Source organism: Apium graveolens, chromosome 10 (genome assembly GCF_009905375.1).
Source record: "Apium graveolens cultivar Ventura chromosome 10, ASM990537v1, whole genome shotgun sequence".
Lineage (NCBI taxonomy): Eukaryota > Viridiplantae > Streptophyta > Magnoliopsida > Apiales > Apiaceae > Apium > Apium graveolens.
In genome coordinates this window covers 198037659-198042366 of record NC_133656.1, presented here as the reverse complement: position 1 = coordinate 198042366, position 4708 = coordinate 198037659, and the positions used below count along the sequence as shown (strand labels likewise).

At 32.6% G+C, this 4708-nt stretch overlaps 1 non-coding gene across 1 annotated transcript; it reads left to right on the top strand.

The window, feature by feature from the left end:
• Positions 1-379: 379 nt before the first annotated feature.
• Positions 380-486, top strand: LOC141694726 (small nucleolar RNA R71). The gene has a single exon (XR_012564010.1). It is a non-coding gene; the product is annotated as a small nucleolar RNA R71 (small nucleolar RNA).
• Positions 487-4708: the final 4222 nt, after the last annotated feature.

Sequence of the window (4708 nt, the reverse complement as noted above, 5' to 3'; positions counted from 1 at the left end):
ATCTCTGAAAGTTGCTCACAAACTGAGATGAGTCACTAGATATAGCGCATTGCTCCGTCACATGCGGTCCTGCACACAGCTCACAAACACTAATTATCTGCTTAACACCATAGTTAACCAGAGAATCGATCTTCGTAGACAATGCCTTTAGTTGAGCAGTGATAGCTGTAGCTGTATCCACTTCAAGAACTCCTGCTACCTTGCCCTGTGGACATCTCTGGGTTGGATATTGATATTCATTAGCAGCCATCAGTTCAATTAGATCATAAGCTTCCTCATAGCTCTTTGCCCATAATGCTTCGCTTGATGCTGCATCGAGCATGGGTCTGGACTGTGCTACCAACCCACTGTAAAATAATTGATGATCATCCAATCAGGCATTCCATGATGAGGACACTTCCTAAGCATCTCCTTGTAGCGCTCCCAAGCTTCACATAGCGATTCTCCCGTTTGCTGCGCAAATTGAGTAATAACATTCCTGAGTGCAGCTGTCTTCGCCATAGGGAAGAATTTAGTAAGAAACTTCTGAGCAAGATCTTCCCAAGTAGTAATCGAACCAGCTGGTAGAGAGTGTAACCAGCTCTTAGCCTTGTCCCTCAGAGAGAATGGGAACAGTCTCAGCTTCACAGCATCTTCAGAAACACCGTTGAACTTGAAGGTGCCGCAGATCTCAATGAAATCCCTAATGTGCATATTGGGATCTTCAGTTGGAGAACCCCCAAACTGGATTGAATTATGCACCCATTGAATTATGCCAGGCTTGATCTCAAAGGTATTAGATGTGATAGCTGGCCGGACAGTGCTAGATTGAATGTCATTGAGCTTGGGTTGAGAAAAATCCATCAAGGCTTTCGTTCGTGCTGCTGGATCTCCCATTGTACTGAGTACCTGAAACACAAACAAATAAATCGTGAGAGTAAAAGAGTCCGAGTCAGTGAACTTTAACGACTACTGATGACAAGCACATAAACTAAAAATTAACACCGAGTCCCTGGCAGCGGTGCCAAAAACTTGTTAGGGCGAAAACACGCGCTAATATTCACGAAAGTATACGCGTTCACAAGTAGTACAAGATATAAATCAGATTCGTTCCCACGGAGACTGGTTTAGGTTAAGTTCAATTTATGCACCTATGCAACAATGTATGGTTATCGCTCAATGCTAAGACAAATAACAAATTGGGTTTTTATTAAACTAAGAGATTATACTAAATAACATTAACTAAGAGAATTGTTGAATTACTATATATGACAAACATGGAATTCTAACTTCATTACTACTTGATTTTAAGTCATTGTTCTTAACCTTAACATGTGATGGTGATGACACTAATCAGATAACACGAATCTAGTAAACGCCAACTTTCGTTATACGAATACCCTACTACCAAGCATCCACAAAAGAGATAGAAGTTGAATAGACACCAATTATGCTTAGTCCTTATATGTCTATAAGAATTGAAAACATAACGGTTTAATGCGCAAGTTATCTATCGTGATTACATAGGGCAAGTAAGATGGTTAAAATTACCTACGAATCATGCATAACAAATACATGAACCTATGTTAGCATGGCAAGTTCTAAACCTTTATATTCACTATCGCTTCAATAGAGATTAACACGCTATCTAGGGCTGTAATTCGAGCTGAGTCGAGCCGAGTTCGAGTTTTATTATAGTCGAGTTTGAGCTTTTTTTTATCGAGTCGAGTCGAGCCTGAAAATAATCGAGTCTGAATTGTGTGTTCGAGCTCGGCTCGGGTAATACACGAGCCGAGTTCGAGTAGTTCGCGAGTTTTCGAACTAAACGAGTTTTTAAACGAGTTTTCGAGTTTACCGAGTTTTTTCACATATTTTCGAGTTATCGAGTCCTTATCGAGTTTATCGAGCCTACGAGTTTATCGAGTTTTTAACATGTTTTCGAGTTATCGGGTTCTTATCGAGTTATTCGAGTTTTATTTTTACCTTCGTAAAAATATTTCTTTTTTGAAATTTTGACTTAAAATTTAAAAATATTAGTTTCACAATTTATAACAATAAATAAATGTTCAAAATAACATACATTTGTTCTAAGGTAAATCTAACAACATATTCAAATACATGTATAAACTAGAAAACAAATAACGACACATTTGTTAGTATAATTTTTCAAATCACCTATTTTATTAATTTTGTTTAACTTTATCTTCATATTTCTTAAAAATGTACTTATTTTTCTATATTGTATATTGTATATCTTATATATATGATAAATAAAGTAAAATGATAATTTTATTATTGTCGGGACTCGGGGGAGAAAAGTAAGTTTTATCTTTTTTAAAACAAAAGTACGCAATAGACATTAAATCATTAATAAATAACAATTATAAAAATAATAATTTTAATTAATAGCAATACATCATAATTAAACTTTTTTTGGTGTAATTTATATCATAGTTGTATAATATACCTATTAACTTATCACTAAATTGTAAATTTAGATCTAATTAGTTGACATCTCAATTAGAATTTAGACAACTATCAAAAGTATGAATCGAATTTATAATAAAATATCAATATAGTAGTAATACATTATTACTATAAAGGACCGTTAGATTTTGAAATAAATGATAACTTTCGAATCGAAAATAAAGGAATATTCTATAAATTCATGATTTAAACAAAAAAATAGAAACCCTATATTGAATAGATTATTTGATTTAAAATTCGTAACTGTCCTTTTTATTTTTAAATAAAATCAAACAAAACTCGATAACAATTTTACTTGCTTCAACTTCAACTTGATTCTTTTTTGTTTTACTCTTTTAAATTAATAAATTCTTATTTTTTTATAAAATATTAATAATTGATGCAATACAAATCTAATTCAGTTTAAAACAAAATTAGTTTTGAAACAAAATAAATGTTACATGAAATAATGATAGACTAAAAATGTGACCAAAAATTTTTACTTAAAAAAATTAGTATGACAAGAAATCTGAGTCAACAAGTATTTATAAATGATTATCTGTCTGAGAAAGTTTTGATGCTCGGTGATTCACATAAAAGTTTTGATATCATATCATGGTGGAAAGCAAATAGCCCTAAATACCCAATTTTATCCCAGATGGCACGTGATGTGTTGGCTAAACCAGTTAGTACAGTAGCCTCTGAGTCATCTTTTAGTGTATGAAGTAGGGTGATTGAGCCACACCGCTCATTCTTGAAACCAGAAACTGTCCAAATGTTATTGTCTGGTGCTGATTGGGTACGAGCATTGTATGGTTTAAATAGGTCGAGTTAGGTACTATTGTTAAACCCTCTTTTTATATCCTTATTTTTAATCATCTTTTAGTTGCAAATAATTTTCTTTACCTTTCTTGCAGAAGGAAAAAGTTAAAGTTAAAGAAATTAATTTGAGTTAGATGTGAAAGCTAGTATATGTTCAGGTGATAACTCCCAGACAAGTGTTAATATTCCATAGATTTTTCTGCCATTACATGTCATTTTTTTCTATTTTTATTTTTTGTTCATGTTTTGCAGAGATCGTAGATTTCACTCAAACATGAGCAAGATCGTTGACTACAATCCACCACAAAAGAAGAAACTTAATTTTGATTATTGAACTTTTGCATATGAGACATATCTCAATTCTCAAGTGTAGTTTGATGTCTTTATTTAACTAGACTTTGGTAATTTTGGAATAGATGTATTATATAAAAGTAGAAAATGGTAGACTGGTAAATCAGGTTATGAAGTATAGGGAACATGTTGACTTATTATTTTATGAGTTTATGTTTTTATCTCTTCTTGTTTTGTGGAATTTAATTATGTGGTGGATGATATAATATTCTAATTTGCTTAGTGACATTGTTACTTTCTTACAATCATAGTACAATACTACACTAAATTTCAGGATTTATGTATCACTATTACAATGTTAAGTGTTAAGTTTGTTAATCAAATATGGTAGAATCGTAATGAGGTTATAGAAGACATGATTAGTATATTAAGGTTGACCAAAAAAACACCCTTGGTTAGAAAAATGGACAATATATAGGAAGGCATCTGAACTTTAAGGCAACTGATTGAAAAAAAAATAAATGCAAACATTTTCAAACAAATAAAAGTATAAGTTTTAAAACTTCTACTTCAATTATTTTTATAAAGATTATTCTTTATGAGAATATTATTTAAATAATAATATTTGGATATTTTCTAATAAATTGGGACTGATTTATTTCATTAAATCAGCATTACTCCAAACATTCTTAAAAATGTTTGCGAGTCTTCAAAATGATTTTAAAAGTTAGAGCGGATCCCAAAACTCATTTTTTTTATATATTTAAGATCTTCCTTTCAAAGGGGATTTAAATATTCGCTCAAAACCTGAGGGATCCGGCTCTGTGGTGTGTTTTATATTCGCAACAAGGTTGCTATTTTGATAAAAGAGTTTTTGATTACTTACCCAATACTCGGGAAGTAAAATTCTTGGAACAAGTTAATCCATTAATAGGCATCGCCTGGGAAATATCGGTGAGTTTTCCTTTCCAACTAGATACGACTTCTTGGTGGAGCCGTATCAACAAGTTTCTACTTGGGGAAAGTGGGGACGAGCTTTACGTTTCAGAGTCATGGATTTCATCTGAACTAGGAGTGACGTAAGTGGTCGAGTGGCGCCGGCCCAACCTAATTATATTGGCCCAAATGGCCTTGAAGTTCCGCTAAGATG